Source organism: Nesoenas mayeri (assembly GCF_963082525.1).
Source record: "Nesoenas mayeri genome assembly, chromosome: Z".
Classification (NCBI taxonomy): domain Eukaryota; kingdom Metazoa; phylum Chordata; class Aves; order Columbiformes; family Columbidae; genus Nesoenas; species Nesoenas mayeri.
In genome coordinates this window covers 48,426,167-48,444,867 of record NC_137542.1, presented here as the reverse complement: position 1 = coordinate 48,444,867, position 18,701 = coordinate 48,426,167, and positions in this window count along the sequence as shown.

Here is an 18,701-nt window from a genome sequence, read left to right as displayed (position 1 = left end):
GTGCTTCTCCCTCCCAGGAGCTGAGCCAGCTGAGAGAGAGCTCCATCAGCCTCTTCAGAGACCTGATGAAGATGGCGGTGGGGAACGACAAGAGGGAGATGAAGAACATGGTGCGGCTTGGCCTGCTCCCTCTCTTCTTTCGGCTGAGTGACCAAACGCAGAGCGTGGCCAAGGTACAGCTGTCAAAGCTCAGCACTGATGCGGGGAAGAGACCCCTGGACGTTTGGGCCACGGCATGTCCCAGCTCCCTAAGGGCAGAATCAGCCCAGGACCAAAGTCCCAGTGAAGGGAGACACAAGGTCTCCTGCTCCAGACCGTGGTGCCAGCTCCCAGCTTCTGCTGTTCCGCAGGCTGCTGGGGAAGCCCTTCTTGCTGCCGCAGAGCTCCTCAAGTGGAAACGGCTCAAGCACCTAGTGCGGACACAGCAGACATGGCAGATCGGAGAGAGCTTGGTGAGGACAAGCCCCGAGGCTCAGGGCCCAGGCGGGACGAGGGCTGCCCCACGCGTCTGGGCTGTAGGCTCTGCACATGTGCCTCGCCTGCCCTGCTGCAGCCTGGACCTGCATCCTTGTGCCCTGTCCTCAAGAACAGAGCCCCCAAGGGCTCTTCTCTCTGCCCCGCTGCCCTCCCCATACCCAGCGGGAGGGAGGGTTCTCAGCAGCCCTGGGACACCTCGACCTGTGTCTCTCTTTCAGTCTCACCCCACAAGGCTCCTGGCTGGGACATGGGAATGGCCGGGGGGGAAGGGGAATGGCTGGCTCTGGGAGCAGGGACTGGTCCAGCCAACTGGGAATGGACAGTGACGTGCCCATCCCCTTGTGCTCTCTCCAGCTGAAGCAGGACAGGAGCAGCGCTGAAGAATTCTTGAGTCAGAGCCTGTCGTACCTGAAGGATGCTCAGGCCAGCTTGCGAGAGGCGGCCGTGAGGTTCATCGGTGGGTCGCAGTCCCCAGGGTCCCTCTCTTGGCAGCCTGGCCCCAGTCCTCGCCGCTGCCCTGGCAGCAAGGAGCAGTCCTGTGGCTGCCAGAGCCCCGGCTGCCCCGTGCAGGGCGCTGGCTTCCCTCTCCCAGTCCTGCCCACGCAGGTGGCCATGGTTCCCGCCTTGCTCAGTCCCACCATCTTGGCCCCTGCTCTTCCCTGGGGCCAGCCCTGATGAGGGGAGGGAGCAGGGGCTGACGCAAGTCTGTGCCCAGGGCTCGCTGCACGGCACCCGAGGAATCCAAGCGAGAAGAAGCTGGCTGAGATCTGCAGCGGTGAGTAGGGAGGGAGCATGGTCGAGAGGGAATGCCGGGGGGTCTCTGCAGACGTGGGAGCTCATCTCAACTCTGCCTCTTTCCCTTGCAGCCCTTCAGACCTTGGAAGGAGACAGCGAGCCCTCCATCCGCTCCCTGGTAGCTCAGACTGTCATCATCATCCGGAGCTCTCCGAGGGAGCAGCCAAGGCCACGATGGACCCTGCGAGCCCTGTGCTGCCGCTGGTGCTGAGCCCTGTGGAGGAGCAGCTCTTCTCAGGAGAGTGGCTGGATTTTAATAAAGAGCCCTTCTTGAAGCTGGGTTTGACATCTGCCTTTTCCAAGGACCCCAGAACGTCTCTGAGTGCACTGGCACTTTTGAGAGCACAACCCAGAATCACAGGCAAGGGTGATGGAGCAGACAGAAGCACTGGCAATGAGCCTGTCCAAGGCAGCGGACATGAAGCTCACTGGGCCCATGGGGTTTGTTGCTCGAGTCACACGTGGAAATAGCAGGCTTCTCTCAGGTGTCCACACCTGAGCTGGCCTCATGCACTCCTTATGCACCCAGGGATGCTCAGAGACAGAGTCTGCCCCTTTTACACACAGAGGCAGGAGTCACAGTGTCTCTCTCACCTGCTCTTGCCACTCCCAAAGGGTGCGAGGCACCTCAGCCCTGCAGTGTGTCACCCTGCCTGCACTCATCTCCGACGTCCCGCGTCATGAGGAATGGACGCGGGGACCTCAGTCCAAGGAAGCACAACCCAGTGCTGCATTCAGGTGGTTTCCTCCTAACGTGAAGTCACCTCGAGACACCGTCTGTCCCACAGACCTTCAGGGAACCCCAAGGAATAGCTGATGACATTTGTGGTCTCTCGGGTTCGGCTCATCCCACCTCCCGTACATGATGTGCAGGCTTGCATCTCATCTGTGCCATGCAAACACGGCCTGCTCACGCTCATGCTCATGCTCATTCACCATCCTTCCTCGGAGGGACAAAGGGCCCCTCCAAGCTGCGCTGAGAGGCCGGGGCTGGAAACGGCGGTTGTGCGGGGCCAGCCCAGGACGATTGCCCTGGGGCAGCTTCCGCGGAGTGCCCAGTGCTCACGGGCACAGCCCAGACCCTGCTCTGCTGGTCCGTCAGGTGTCTGGCAGGAGGCCGGGCTGGGAGAGGACACTGCTGCGTGCCCTCATGCTTCACACTCACGGTGTTGCGCTCTGTACTGGCGCGTACTGGTGTTTTGACCTGCTGGTCATGTTCTTGGGCATGTGCCAGAGAGAAACCTGGGAAGAAGACCTAAAGCTTCCAGCATTGTCCTCAGGAGATCACCTTTCTTCATGGAAGGCTGTTTTGAGGCCAGCTCTGTCACAGAAGCGCCCATTGCCTGTCCCCGCCTGCGGTCACAGGACTGCCACGCAGCAGGACACTGACCAAGCTGCCAGAGCACTCAGGCCTTGCACCAACACGAGGCATGAGAAGGAGAGCGTGGCAGCGGAAAGAGAACAGCTCTGGAACACCAAGCGCTGCTGCTCCCTGCCAGTGCTGGTGTGCTGGGACTGTTGTCCTCCACCCAATTATCAAGGTGAAACTTCAGCCTCCTGCACTACTAGAAAAAATGAGCTTCCAATGAAATGTAATGAGATTTCATTTATTAACTATTTATGAACCTATGCACTAACGGTACACTCTTCTGCTTTGCAATAACAGTATTTTTAAAAGGCATTCTTTCCCAGCCAATGTGAGCTCTGACTGAAGGACAGGGATGTAAATAGTGGGCCTCGCAGGCACGATAACCATTGGGCTTTCCTTGTTCTCTCTTGTGTCTCTGTATCAATTGAAAAGTAGCACAAAATAATCGTCTCATTCCTTACTATTAGGCAAGCTTTGTTGCATGGCGAAGATTTGTTTATTTGTCAGTCTGGTGCAAGGCTGATAATAAAGTCCAGAGTTTGCTGGTTTTTTTTTTTTTAAAAAAAAAACCAATCCCTGAGATCTTGAGTAAATATCCAGCTGAGCTGACATTGATACTGTAAATCGGGTAATTGAAGAAAGAAAGAGCGGGGGGAAGGAAATAGAAGAAATACTGCTTCATTGCTATTTATTATTGAAATGCTCTCTGTTTGGCTATTCCTGAAATCTCTCTGATCATCCACACCAGGCTTGAAGCCTTTAGGAAAACGCTGCAGAGCGCCTTGGCTTGTAAGGGCATTTTGGATGTTAATGAGCCCTCTGCTGCCGTGCTCCTAAACTGCAGATCCTGGCACAACGAACCAACCCCCAGCAAAGTAAAAGGCAGAAACAAACTCAAGTTTCTGAAGGTGCTTGGGATCCCACGAAGGGGGGATCACGGACACAGCTCTGAAGGAAACAAGCAGTCCGTGTCCCTGGAGGATGGTGAAGCAAAAGCCTGCAGACACTGGTCACAGGTGGTAAAGGTGATGTGGAGGTGGTTCTGATGCCATGTCAGCCCTTCATGTTTGTTTATCATCAGAATGGCCGAGCCCTGACCCCCAGGGCCTGGCAAAGGAGACCTTTTCTCTCAGATGTTTCTCAAGGCTCTGCCTGTGCTCCCTGCGAGGCTATTTGTGTTTGCAATGGGGTTCGGTGCCAAGTGCTGTTGCTTTAACAACAAAGCTGTGGTTTTCTGAGGATTTGGCAATGCCTGTGAGGTCCCCCAAACCCATCCAGCTTCTTTCACAGGCCTGCCAATGGTCCTCAATCACCCAAGCTGTCCCAGTCCCAAACTTGTTTGAATCCTCAATTTGGATCCGTGGCCCAGCACTCAAATGCACACGTTCCTTCTTCTGCCACCCCAAAGTCAAAAAGAAAAGCCAATCTATTCCACATTAGCACGACCAGCCCATGCTCCTCAGGTGTTCTTCTTGCCTTTTACACACTTACTGCTACGCATAGACCACTCTCTTCCTGCACTCCCATGGCTCTCACTAACCTTTCACTCTTGTCTTCCAGTAACGGGCCAACACTCCAGGAGGTTCATGCTTCCTCCAGGCTCACGGATGTTTCCTGAGATCCATCCCAGTGTGGGGAGTGTAAGAGAGGAGCAGAGCAGGGTCACCTCATTGGGCATGACTGAGCACAGCCGCCTCCAGCAGCGGCCATTTTGCATCTCCCAGGTACAGCCATGCCCACAAGATGAAAATATCACTGCCATCTAGGCTTAGCCCAAGAGAGGCCTTTCTTCCTTCCGTATTCCCAGGAGAATCTTCCTCTTATTCCTCCTCCACTTGCGGACATCAACTGCTTTCCATTTCTGGGCTCAGACATTCACTAAATGTAAGGATTCACTAAAGCCATCAGCCATCCCATTGCTCCTCCCTGACACGCCCCAACCCTCTCCCTGACCCCTACACATGGCCAGTCACTGCTGCTCAGGGCCTCCCACTCTTCAGAAGAGGCCTTGAGCTTCTTGGTTCTTCCCGGTGCCTACTGTAAGCATCCTTGCTCTCTCCAGAGTTCATGGTGAGCTTTCTTGTCCGTAACAGCACCTTTATGACCGTGTCTTACTGAATGCTTGTCTTTTTATGACCATCTGTGCAGCAAGAGCAGTCACAGGAAAGCACCAAACACATAAAACCTGACGCCGAGCAAAATGCTGTGAAGACCTGATGAGTCGCCTCTGTGCCTGTGTCCTTCCTGGAAGGTGTCTGTCCCGAGAAGGGGATCCAGCTTCTGCCATGAGAGGCACATGAGAGTGTCCATGCGCCTGGGCAGGAAAAGGGTGGCTTTTGCCAGACCACCCTTCATCTGAACCACTTAGATATCTTCTTCTGGGTGGGGAGAGGGGAGCAGGGTTTTTGATAGTTTATTGGTGGGTTTGGTTTTTGGTGTTGGTTTTGGTTTTGGTTTGTGTGTTGTTTTTTGGGTTTTTTGCGCGTGTGTGTGGGTTCTGTTTTGTTTGTTTGTTTGTTTGCTTGGTTGGTTGGTTTTTGTAGATGCAAAAATGTGCCGGTATCTGAGTGGCTGGCAAAAGTTCTTCAAAAAGGTCTCCTCATAGACGTTATTTGATTGAAATAATTGTATTTCTTTTTCAGAGTAGGCAAGATTCCCTTTTTGGGAAGCGTTATTTTTTTGTTTTCCACATTGCTTCCTTTGAGAGATGGTGTGAATTTTGGGGTTGTCCTGTGCAGGGACAGGAGTTGGACTCGACGATCCTTGTGGGTGCCTTCCAAGTGTGGACATTCTGTGATTCTAAGAACTTAGAGAGATGTCAATCGAAGAAACGTTCTCATTGCTTCCTCCTCCCCATGACCTGATCCCTTGGGCATTTTCAGTATCTCTGGGGCAATGCAAAACAAAAATAGAACCAGAGAATCATTTTGGTTGGAAGAGACCCTGAGGATCATTGAGTTCAACCAGCCCTCCTGAGGGGCCACCAACTGGATTTGGCTGCGTTCACCACAGCTCCCAAAGAGCCCAGCCCTCCAGCCAATTCTTTATCCATCGCAGAGTCTACCCACCCAGCCCATGAGCTGCAGCTTCTCCAGGAGAATGCTGTGCGTTATGGTGTCAAAGGCCTTACGGAAGTCTAAGTACACAACATCCACAGCCTTTCCCTCAGCTACTACTTGGGTCGTCTTCTTGTAGAACGACAGCAGGTTGGTCAAACCTTTCACAAACCCATGTTGACTAGGCCTGATCATACAGGTCCCTTGTAAAGTGACGAGAGATGTTACTCAAGATCTGCGTACCTGGAGCACAACTGTTCTGAGTATTAAAGACTGAGGCGAAGAAGGCATTTAGTACCTCAGCCTTTCCACCTTTTTCACGCCCTCACCACCTGGATTTCTCCTTTCGTGCTCGGCCAGCTCCAACACTTTGTCACGTGGTTACACGGTTAGTTTATCCTCAAGCCACTGAGAGCTTCTGTAAGCGGTGAGACAGCGGGCACCTGAAACAAAGTCCACCCTCTGTGCTACCCACCCTTGGAAATCCCTAGAAATCTCTACAGAGCCACCAAAGGAGCAGCTTCGCTGCTGTTCTGAGCAGCCAGCCAGCTGACCACGAGGCTCTGGGACGGCGCGGAGGGCAACAGGGAGGTCCCGAGGGGACATGAGGGCAAAGGGGGGCCTGGAGGCACCCCAAGAACACCCAGGTGCCCAGGGCTGAGCCGGCCTGTGCCTCCCAACGGGACACCCTGCCCCTCCCTGCCCAGGTGCAGGGTCACAGTGGGGCCCGTTGTGACCTCACTTGGTGACACCCACTGCACCGCGTGTGCTCAGCGCAGCTGCGAGCCCCAGCCCACACTGTCCGGCAGGACGGTGACAGGAGAGGGTGTGCGAGCACGGAGACGGCGAGTAGCCCCCGAGCGCAGCCCACCTCTTTCAGAGAATTGGAGAATCGGAGACTTCTTTTGGTTGGAAGCGACTCCTAAGATCATCGCATCCAACCATATCCTAATTCTAGCTGCCCCCGGCAGACTCCCTTCTGCCCCCGGCAGACTCGTGGCGAGGACTCCTCGAGCACAACCCACGTCCTTGCCCTCTGCCCCAGGCAGGCTCGCGGCGTCGCGCCAAAGCTTCCCCCTTCAGCAGCCCGCCCAGCCTCTTTCCTCGAACCTGAAAGATGGCGGAGAAACTTCTCAGGGTGGCCCTGAAGGAGGACAGGGCTCCTCAGGAGAGCAGCTCTCCAGTGGAGTCCCAGGAGCTATGCCTGGCCCAGCAACTGGAGATGGGTGAGTGAGGGGCCCTGATTTTCTGGAAAGAGCGGGGGCCAGCGAGCGCTCCCTGTTCAACGCCAGGATCCCGTTTGCCCGCACGCTGGCAGGGGCGTCCCACGGGTGGTGGCCATGATGCCACCTGAATGCCAGGGCTGCTCCGAGCTGGGAGCCGGCCCCAGCTCAGCCTCTGCGGGCTGAAGCGAGTTCCTCAGCCGCTGCGCTGGGGCTTCCCGCATCCTGCCTGGCTCCAGCATCGCAGCCCGTCTGCCGGGCACCCTCCAGCACTGACACGCAGGGGAAGACTGTGCCAGGGCAGGGGGCACAGGGCTGGATGGGGGGCAGAGCTCCTTCCTCTGCTCTCTCCTGCCTGCGCACCCTCTCTGTAGCCCTCCCTGCTCTCCTCCGTTCTTAGATGCCAGCTGGTTACCAGTGTACCACCTGGAACCAGAACATGTGGACGTCATCAGGGCCTTTGTCAGCGGCCCGGAAAAGGTAAGTGCGGCCATTTGGAAGGCGGCTGAGCTGGCGTCTGCCGACAGGGGCTCTGCTGCGGGGCTGCTGGAGGGCGCTGGCTGGGCAGAGCTGCTTCTGCCAGCTCTCCATCCGGCACTGCACCCCCGGTGCTGCGGTGCCGCTGACCGTGTGTCCCCATCTCACGCTCCCTGTTTGTCTCTCTGTCCCCCGGCTGCCAGGACGAGGAAGGGAAGCTGAGGTTCCTTAAAAGCATCGCCATGCTCTTCAGAGCCGCAACGTACAACGGCTTGTGCCAGGGCCTAGATCTCTTCTGCCAGAGATACAAACTGGCAGAGAATATCAAGGTGAGGGGATAGCCGGTGGCTCCGGGGAAGGGGACAAGGCCCCCAGCAGCGGCGCCCTGTGAGGACAGCGTTGGGCAGGGCAAGGGGCTGCTGGCACCGGGTGCTGGCAAGCTGCCAGGTCCCATCCTGGCTGCGCTCTGCAGGTGCTGCTGGACGAAGAGCCCAGGGACCAACTGCACACAGCGGTGTGGCGGAGCGCCATGTTTGCCATGGCCGAAATGAGGTGCCTGCCCATCCCTCCCGGGGACTCCTGCCCCAGAGCCCCGTGCCCAACTGCACGAGGCCTCCAGGCACTGCTCCCCGCACCAGTGTCCGACCGGCCCCTCTCTCTTTGCAGCTTCGTGGAGGCGGTGCTGGAGGGCAAAGAGATAGGCCTCCTCCAAGCGTGCTTCTCCGGCATCTTCCTGCTTCCTCCAGAAGAGGAAATGCAGGACCTGAAACCTTTCCTGTACTTCACGGTAAGTGCTGGCTGACCTACAGGAGCTCCGGTCCTGTGCCATGTCCAGAGATGCAAGGCAGGGCACGGTCTCGGCTTTACTTTCCCACTCTTGTCCCGTCGTCCCATTCCTGTGGGCCTGGCCACGTCCAGGGCCGCAGGCTGCCCTGCCCACAGCACACTGTTTGCCCCTGGGCCTCTCCCAGGCACAGCAAAGCAGCCCCCGAGTCCCGCCTCGGTGCTGGGACTTCAGCTCAGTGTCCCAGGGGTGAGAGGGACAGCAGGAAACACGGCCACATCTCGTTGTCTTCCTTGCAGACCATGAAAGGCATGGACAGCATGCTGGTTGCACTGGTGCTCAACTCTCCCACCTCCGGAGTCAACGAGAAGATGCAGAGTATCTTCCAGGTCTGGCATGTGCAAGGAGTGGGCTTGACAAGGGCTGTTCTTCTCCCTGGGGGACGGGGTGTCCACTGCTGAGTGGACAGTCCCACGCCGTGCCATGCAGAGAGCGCACTGCAGGGTGGTGCCCACCTCCCTGGGGGAACCAGGGGCTGCCCACCAGGCTCTTCCGCAGCACAGTGGCCAGCCGCACAGGGTGGCATCTGCCTTCCTGCCTGGCTAGAGGGCTGGCCTGGGGCACCTGTCCCAAGGCTGCCAGGGACCCCAGGGCACGAAACCACTACAGGCTTTGCTCCAGATCAGAGGCAGCCTTAATGGACTGGGCGAGTCCCGCCCAGGACTTGAGCACTGCTGCTTCTGCTGGAGCGCTGGCTGCTCCCAGGGCTCAGCAGCAGCTTCTCTCTCCCCAGATGCTCTTGACCTTCACCACCTCTGAGAGGGCATCTGTGCGCGAGAGGGCCGTGGGCAGGATGAGGGTGCTCAGCTTCTTGCTGGCCAACTACTCCTCACTGAAGGTAACGACCAGGCACACCCCGCTCTGCCAGGAGCCAGCTCTGCCCCAGTCCTGTGTCGGCCGGGGCTGCCCAAGGAGCCCGGACGGAGCACACGTCTGGCAGCTTTCCCCGCATGGGGCTGTTGGGCAAGCCGGGTTCCGCAGGGCCACGCAAACCTCTGACCCACCTGGGTGCAACCCTGGGCACACACATGGGTTCAGGGCTTCGGCCCCAGGTGCCCTCAAGCCCTCTGCTCTTCCTCATCCCTTGCCCAGGCCGATCCCAATGAGGAGAGACACGCCTCCTGTGCAGAGATGCAAATGCCAGTCATTGGAGAGCTGCTGGGACATCTCCTGCTACTCCTCTCATTCAAGGAAGAAGAGACCAGCCGCTTGGCTTTGGACGCTCTTTGTCTCCTCTTCCAATTCAAGTATCAGCAACGCTGTAAGAGAAGCCGTGGTGGGATGGATCCCCCCTGCACGCCAACATCACCCAGGAGCTCCGCTCGTCTTCCTGACGACTTTGCAACAGACAGTTCTGCTGCTTGCTGGAGGCACCACCTTGTCACCAGCACTGCCCTTCCCCTGCTCCTGACCCCCACGCTCTCTCCCAGGCTCTTGATGGTCCCATGTAGCTCAGCTGCTCCTCAGGAGCGTGGGAGGCAGCCCCACGCCGCATCTTCCCATCTCTCCCAGCTAGCCTGTATCCCTGCCCCGCAGCACTCCGGCCATGCGAGCCATCCCCCACGTCACCGTTATTCCAGGCATGGGGGACTGAACTGTGGGACTGCATGCAGAGCTCTAGGACCTTGGAGTTTCCAGGGCCAGAACCATTCGCACACGTACACTGGAGGCGGGTCAGCCTTTCCGTGGCACCGTTCTCCACCACCTCCTCCCCTGATGGCGGTCACAACCTCCCTCCTCGGCCATTCCAAGTTCAAAGCTGTTTCCAGTATCGGGGAAGCTGCTGCGTCTTGTCGACTCTTCCGTGTTTGCCCCGCTCTTCAGGTGCGACACTGACAGAGGAGGATACTCAGCTCCAAGGGGACTGGGAAGCCGAGACCACCTCCTTGCGCACTTCGCCCAGCGCCACTCACATTGTCGAGGTAACGAGCTCCCCCCTCGCTGGCACTCTTGGCCGTGGCATCAGCAGGGGAATGGTGAGAGCGAAGGCGTCCACAGTCAGCGGGCTGGCGCGGCCTCCCTGTCCCTGCTGAGAGGCTTCCTGCTGTCCCCGAGCAGGGACGATGCGAGGGCTGCGCTCCAGTGTCCCAGCAGCAGCCCCCGTCCTGCTGGCCACCAGCAAGCCCTGGCTGGCAGCAGGGTGCGCACCTTGTGCCCGTCACCCCAACAGTCACTGCTGCCCCTGCTGCCAGCGTTGCTGCGGGCACTGCCGCCAGCACTGCCGGGCGCCTCTGCAGGGCTGCTGGCACTGCCCAGCTAAGCAGCAGCTTCAGGGCCCTCAGTGTGACATGGCTGCGCCGCCTCCCTTCCTCCCTTAGTCCTTTGCGGAGTACCTCCAGCCTTCTGAGAGGTCAGACATCGTCCGCGTGGTCATCGAGGCAACGACCGACTCCAGCACCTTTGACACGGAGGCGGCCAGAAACGTGCTGGACGTGGTCAGGGGAAACCCTGACTTGTGGCTGGCGGATGTAAGTGGCCTACGGCCTGTTGCTGGATTGCCCTGCCCTTCAGGCCTGTCAGGCCTTGTTCCTCCCTCCATCCCTCTCTTCCTCCCAATGCCCGCTGTCTCGGGCACCTGAAGCCACCTCAAGGCGGCGGCACAGAGGGATGGCAAGGGCAGCTGAGGAAATGGCCGCACTCCAGTGGCCGCGCCATCCTCGCCTGTGTCCCCTCCAGGTGCCGAAGATCACGAGCTGCATCCACAAAACCCTGGGATGCATCAAGTCAGTCCCAGCCCGGCAGAGCGTGGAGTCCCTCGCGGTCGCCATGGCTGACAAATGCCCTCAGGAGGTGGTGACAACACTGCTGCAGGTCGCTCCAGGAGGAGACAGGTACTGTCCCCAAAAGCCACCAGGGCTTGTTCCCTGTGGGGAGAGGGGCCTGGAGACGCTCTGGCTGCCAGAGCCAAGGAGTCCTGCAGGACACACCCGAGGAGCAGGACCCTCCATCCCACCGTGCTTTCCAGCCCAGGGGGTCAGCCAGGCCCACAGCAGGCAAAGCTCAACGAGCAAGCCTGAGCCCAGCCCACACTCCTGCCCACCCCACAGGGAGCACCAGCTCAGCCCTCTGCTGCTGCCCAGGGCATCCCAACCATCCTGCAGGGCTGAGCGCGGCCACGCTGCTGTGGCCACGGCTGCCCTGCTGACAGAGCGCTCTGGCTTGCAGCACTGCCCTGGCACTGTGGGAGGCGATGTTCTCCGTGCCCCAGACTGTGCGGAAGATTTTGAAGGAGCTGCTCAGCCAGCTCTGGGACCTGAAGAGCAGGCTCTTCTGCACACACCTGGAGGACTACTGCCTCGTTCGCTTGGCCGTGAGTTACCGGAAAAAGCCCCCGCTGCCCTGTGCCTGGGCTGCGCTACGAACCAGGAGCCCCACCAGCTCTGCCGCTCGCTCACTGCTGCCCTGCTTTCAGATGCTGGCCAGCACAGATCTGGGAGACAGGGCGTTTGCTGCAGCCTACCTAGACTTCAGGTTCCTGAAGCAAGAAAGGCCAGCCATGCTCTCCCTGGTGCTCAGGGCCATCATGACACTGTCAGAGAGAGACGAGATGGTGAGTAGGGTGTTGCCAAGGGGAACCATGTTGGCAGCCAAGGGCTGGGGCAGGGGCTGAGGGCTTGGCCTTGGCTGGCAGGCGGGCGGCGGGGTGGCTGCTCCAAAGGCCCTCCCTTCCGTGGTGGGGCCTGCTGGCTGCCCGGGGAGCTTTCCAGGCACGGACCTGGTCCCAAAAGGGCAACTCTTGTCTTCACACAGGCAAGAAAAATGAAGGTCATCCTGCCAGACCTCCTGAGGGTTCTGCTGTTTGGCTATCAGGCTGCCACCACCAAGGCTCTGCTGGTCTTCAGAACCGTCATGGCTCAGCTGGAGAGGAGGGAGGCCAGCCACATCGCTGTGCAGATGGCGGAATTCCTCCTGCCCCTCTTGGATGACGTAAGGCTCATGTGGAAGCCTGAGCCCCACGGGTGGGCCCTGGGCTCTTGTGGGATGGCTTCTGTGTTCAGCAGCCCAGCACAGCTCCTCCCTGACAGCTGCTCCCGGAGCTCTTCCCACCGTGGCGGCTGAAGCTGGTGGGGGATGCTGGCTGGCTGGCTGGCTGGCTGGGGGGGCCCTTGGAGGAACAGGCACTCCCACAACAAGCCTCTTGAGTGGCCTTTCACGGACCCAGGACGGCAGATCTGGCCCACAACTCCAGCGTGCAGAATGCCGCCCCGGAGCATCTCCCCTCACATCAGCCATGCTGGAGCTTCTGCTCACCATGGGCAGAGAGCTGCTGGTGCTCCAGTCCTACTGTGCTTCTCCCTCCCAGGAGCTGAGCCAGCTGAGAGAGAGCTCCATCAGCCTCTTCAGAGACCTGATGAAGATGGCGGTGGGGAACGACAAGAGGGAGATGAAGAACATGGTGCGGCTTGGCCTGCTCCCTCTCTTCTTTCGGCTGAGTGACCAAACGCAGAGCGTGGCCAAGGTACAGCTTTCAAAGCTCAGCACTGATGCGGGGAAGAGACCCCTGGACGTTTGGGCCACGGCATGTCCCAGCTCCCTAAGGGCAGAATCAGCCCAGGACCAAAGTCCCAGTGAAGGGAGACACAAGGTCTCCTGCTCCAGACCGTGGTGCCAGCTCCCAGCTTCTGCTGTTCCGCAGGCTGCTGGGGAAGCCCTTCTTGCTGCCGCAGAGCTCCTCAAGTGGAAACGGCTCAAGCACCTAGTGCGGACACAGCAGACATGGCAGATTGGAGAGAGCTTGGTGAGGACAAGCCCCGAGGCTCAGGGCCCAGGCGGGACGAGGGCTGCCCCACGCGTCTGGGCTGTAGGCTCTGCACATGTGCCTCGCCTGCCCTGCTGCAGCCTGGACCTGCATCCTTGTGCCCTGTCCTCAAGAACAGAGCCCCCAAGGGCTCTTCTCTCTGCCCCGCTGCCCTCCCCATACCCAGCGGGAGGGAGGGTTCTCAGCAACCCTGGGACACCTCGACCTGTGTCTCTCTTTCAGTCTCACCCCACAAGGCTCCTGGCTGGGACATGGGAATGGCCGGGGGGGAAGGGGAATGGCTGGCTCTGGGAGCAGGGACTGGTCCAGCCAACTGGGAATGGACAGTGACGTGCCCATCCCCTTGTGCTCTCTCCAGCTGAAGCAGGACAGGAGCAGCGCTGAAGAATTCTTGAGTCAGAGCCTGTCGTACCTGAAGGATGCTCAGGCCAGCTTGCGAGAGGCGGCCGTGAGGTTCATCGGTGGGTCGCAGTCCCCAGGGTCCCTCTCTTGGCAGCCTGGCCCCAGTCCTCGCCGCTGCCCTGGCAGCAAGGAGCAGTCCTGTGGCTGCCAGAGCCCCGGCTGCCCCGTGCAGGGCGCTGGCTTCCCTCTCCCAGTCCTGCCCACGCAGGTGGCCATGGTTCCCGCCTTGCTCAGTCCCACCATCTTGGCCCCTGCTCTTCCCTGGGGCCAGCCCTGATGAGGGGAGGGAGCAGGGGCTGACGCAAGTCTGTGCCCAGGGCTCGCTGCACGGCACCCGAGGAATCCAAGCGAGAAGAAGCTGGCTGAGATCTGCAGCGGTGAGTAGGGAGGGAGCATGGTCGAGAGGGAATGCCGGGGGGTCTCTGCAGACGTGGGAGCTCATCTCAACTCTGCCTCTTTCCCTTGCAGCCCTTCAGACCTTGGAAGGAGACAGCGAGCCCTCCATCCGCTCCCTGGTAGCTCAGACTGTCATCATCATCCGGAGCTCTCCGAGGGAGCAGCCAAGGCCACGATGGACCCTGCGAGCCCTGTGCTGCCGCTGGTGCTGAGCCCTGTGGAGGAGCAGCTCTTCTCAGGAGAGTGGCTGGATTTTAATAAAGAGCCCTTCTTGAAGCTGGGTTTGACATCTGCCTTTTCCAAGGACCCCAGAACGTCTCTGAGTGCACTGGCACTTTTGAGAGCACAACCCAGAATCACAGGCAAGGGTGATGGAGCAGACAGAAGCACTGGCAATGAGCCTGTCCAAGGCAGCGGACATGAAGCTCACTGGGCCCATGGGGTTTGTTGCTCGAGTCACACGTGGAAATAGCAGGCTTCTCTCAGGTGTCCACACCTGAGCTGGCCTCATGCACTCCTTATGCACCCAGGGATGCTCAGAGACAGAGTCTGCCCCTTTTACACACAGAGGCAGGAGTCACAGTGTCTCTCTCACCTGCTCTTGCCACTCCCAAAGGGTGGGAGGCACCTCAGCCCTGCAGTGTGTCACCCTGCCTGCACTCATCTCCGATGTCCCAGCTTTTGCATTTGCTGCGGTCAAAGCTGTAGCAAACAGCAGTCCTGAACAGGTATCTATGGATACATGAATGTGCTTTTTTCAGCAAAATGGTGCAAATTCAGTAATATCAGTTTGCCGTAAGTAACCTGGCTCAAGCCCCGAGGATTTACTCCCTTTTGTTGGAGAGGCATTATGCAGGCACAATGAGGACAAGATGCAAAAATGGCTCAAGCTTGTTCCTTGGTAACTGCAAACTGTTTTCGGAGTGATGGTGAGGATTGATGAAAGAATCTGTGAGCTCGTCTGGCTTGTTCAAAAGGAGATATATCTGTTACTGCCACAAGTTTGTCTATAATGCTGTTTCCCTTATCCAGACCACCTGGTATGTTAGTATGGCTTTTTATATGCATTATAAATACTGATGCTGTCCTATAATCTAACACATTCCACAAATCTAACAATGCAGCAAGGAACTGGAAATGCACTGCAAACGAGCTCTATGTATTCTTTGTACAACTCCCACAATATAAAGAGAATCTCCTACCAGATTACCTGGGCAGTTATGCCATTTTTGTAATGCTGCTAAGTGTATTGAGGGCAGTCTCTTTTAAGATGTCCTGTCTGTCCACAAGTAAAACATGCTAGGCCACAAGAAGAAGGGCTTCAACCTTTCATTGCAGGCTTAAGTTCTGCAGCCAGGGCCGCAGCATGGGCTTGAGCATGTATTTTTGCCTTTTCTACCTCCTGTTGCATAATTGCTACCCGTGTGCAAGCTTCCACCATCTCTGCTAGAGAAGCAGTTTTTCCCAAACCGGCTAATATCTGTTGGCATTGGGTGTTTGCATTCATTATGGCCAAATCTTTCCCCACAGCTGCTTTTGCCTCTGGAGTCAGGTTAGGAGAGGCATCTATAGCTTCTTTTAAACGGTCCACAAACTTCATATAGAGTTCCCCAGGATCCTGCTTTATTGTAGAATAGGGTGGCACAGAGTTACCTATATTTGGCAACTCTTTCACTGCTGCCAGAGGAAGCCCTTGTGTTTGCTGCAAAATCCCTGGATGAAGTGCTGCCTGAGTGGCACCATCCACATATCGTCCACGACCCATTAACTGGTCGATGCTGGCTAATCGCAATGGATCATCAGCTGGTAAATGAACATTTTCTAATACTGCCAATTCCACCTTCCCCTGCCACTTGTCTAACAACAGCAAATACCCCATTGGAGGAAGTAATAACTCCATCAATGACTTAATATCTGTTGGAGTTAGTACTTGCCCCTTGAAAAATGAATTGATTAGCTGCATCACGTGCTTATTATCCATACCATATTGCATAACTGCACTTTGCAATTGCTTAACCGTTTCCCAATCAAAGGGCGACCACTGGCTTTCTCCTCTATTATCTATGTGCACTGGCATTGCTATAATACTACCAAGTAACATGATCCCTTCAATTGTTGCATCTCTGATTACCCCTTGCCAACGTTGCCCTACATTATAAGAATGATCTTGAGGAATATCTCTACCCTGATGCACAGCGGCAGCACTCAAATTATCATTACTATCACTGCTATACAATTCCCTCGTGTTTCCCTGTGGATCAGTAAGTTGACGCATATTTGCAAACTGATCTAACTCAGTCTCCAGCCCTTTTCCATATCGCGATCTCAGATATTCATCTGCTTCTCTTACAGACCACATCCCATCTTCAACACATTGTCTAGCCCATTTTTGTATTTGCTGCCTTTTAATACGGAGCTCCTCAGGAGTGAGGTCTAATTCCGCTTCCTCCCTTTCCTGTTTTCCCTGTTTTTCACATTCCCTGCCAATTGCCTCCCGCCCATCCTTAATCGCATCTGACGCCTTTTTATATGCTATTAACCGCGAGGTTTTACTGTTACCGCCATGTAGTCATTTCACAGCTTTTAGAACTTCTTGCATCTGGCTCTCCTGCCGTCTCAGTAAGTCCTTCAGGCTCTGCACGTGGCTCTCCTCCTGGAAGTCAGGGAGATTCTGCGGTGCTTCATCCTGTTGCTCCATTGAGTCCTGGTCCTCCGGCAATGGTACTTCAGCTGGATTAACTTGTCCAGGCTTGTTGAAACTTGCTGGTTGCTGCCGTTGGTCGTCGGAGGCAGGCGATGCCTCAAAGCGGGCAGAGGGTATAATTTGCTCTCCGCCCCGGAACTCCAGATCTCATACGGGACATAGCAGCGGTATTGATTTTTCGGAGTTCTCGGAGGGGGGCAGCTTGCGACGGGCGGCTCCGGGGGCACGGCACACAGCTCCGGCTCCTCCGAGACTTCCTGCGTCAGCTGCCCGACCTCCCGACAGGGTTCGGCGAGGTCGCGAGCCTCGTGGCTCCCCCTTGTGGCCGCTTCCAATAGTTCGGTCCCTATGTCCTCCCATGTATCGGGAGAAAAAAATTCGTCCGTCGAACGGACACACCCCTTCCACTGGGCGAATCGGAGTAGACGCTTTAACGCGTCTTTTTCAAAATACCTTCCTGTTCGTGCAGCCAGCTGCAGAATACTTTTCATTATTATTTTTTCTTCCACGGATGCCGTGTTTCCTATGTCACCCGCTTCTCCGCAGGCCTACTTTCCGCTATTCTTCGAGCGCTGGGCTGGGGTCGACAACCAGGTAGCGTTGCTCGCATCTTCACGTCCGAATGATCTTGCTTCGATACGAAGTATCACGTCCGGGTCACGAAAATGTTGCTTTTTCCATGCAAGACACGGAACCTGTCACACCAATGTGATGTTCACAGAGGTCGCTTTATTGTCGGACTGGGCTAGAGTTATAGCAAAGCTGCCCTGCCCATGCACCTTACAACAATATGGTTGGTTGTAACTCGTGCTATACAATAATGTGACAGGCTGCATGTACTACCCATGTGCTCTGCCCGCATGTGTCCCGCGGTTGCTCACTCATTATTACCTTCTAATGGTGCTCCTTCAGTTTCTTTTGTCTCTGGCTATACCTCTCAGCCAGGCTGGCGACAACCCCATCCCCCCAGGGCCGGAGGGGGGGGCTCTGCCACTACAAACCAAAAACCAAACCCACCAATAAACTATCAAAACCCCTGCTCCCCTCTCCCCACCCAGAAGAAGATATCTAAGTGGTTCAGATGAAGGGTGGTCTGGCAAAAGCCACCCTTTTCCTGCCCAGGCGCATGGACACTCTCATGTGCCTCTCGTGGCAGAAGCTGGATCCCCTTCTCGGGACAGACACCTTCCAGGAAGGACACAGGCACAGAGGCGACTCATCAGGTCTTCACAGCATTTTGCTCGGCGTCAGGTTTTATGTGTTTGATGCTTTCCTGTGACTACTCTTGCTGCACAGATGGTCATAAAAAGACAAGCATTCAGTAAGACACGGTCATAAAGGTGCTGTTACGGACAAGAAAGCTCACCATGAACTCTGGAGAGAGCAAGGATGCTTACAGTAGGCACCGGGAAGAACCAAGAAGCTCAAGGCCTCTTCTGAAGAGTGGGAGGCCCTGAGCAGCAGTGACTGGCCATGTGTAGGGGTCAGGGAGAGGGTTGGGGCGTGTCAGGGAGGAGCAATGGGATGGCTGATGGCTTTAGTGAATCCTTACATTTAGTGAATGTCTGAGCCCAGAAATGGAAAGCAGTTGATGTCCGCAAGTGGAGGAGGAATAAGAGGAAGATTCTCCTGGGAATACGGAAGGAAGAAAGGCCTCTCTTGGGCTAAGCCTAGATGGCAGTGATATTTTCATCTTGTGGGCATGGCTGTACCTGGGAGATGCAAAATGGCCGCTGCTGGAGGCGGCTGTGCTCAGTCATGCCCAATGAGGTGACCCTGCTCTGCTCCTCTCTTACACTCCCCACACTGGGATGGATCTCAGGAAACATCCGTGAGCCTGGAGGAAGCATGAACCTCCTGGAGTGTTGGCCCGTTACTGGAAGACAAGAGTGAAAGGTTAGTGAGAGCCATGGGAGTGCAGGAAGAGAGTGGTCTATGCGTAGCAGTAAGTGTGTAAAAGGCAAGAAGAACACCTGAGGAGCATGGGCTGGTCATGCTAATGTGGAATAGATTGGCTTTTCTTTTTGACTTTGGGGTGGCAGAAGAAGGAACGTGTGCATTTGAGTGCTGGGCCACGGATCCAAATTGAGGATTCAAACAAGTTTGGGACTGGGACAGCTTGGGTGATTGAGGACCATTGGCAGGCCTATGAAAGAAGCTGGATGGGTTTGGGGGACCTCACAGGCATTGCCAAATCCT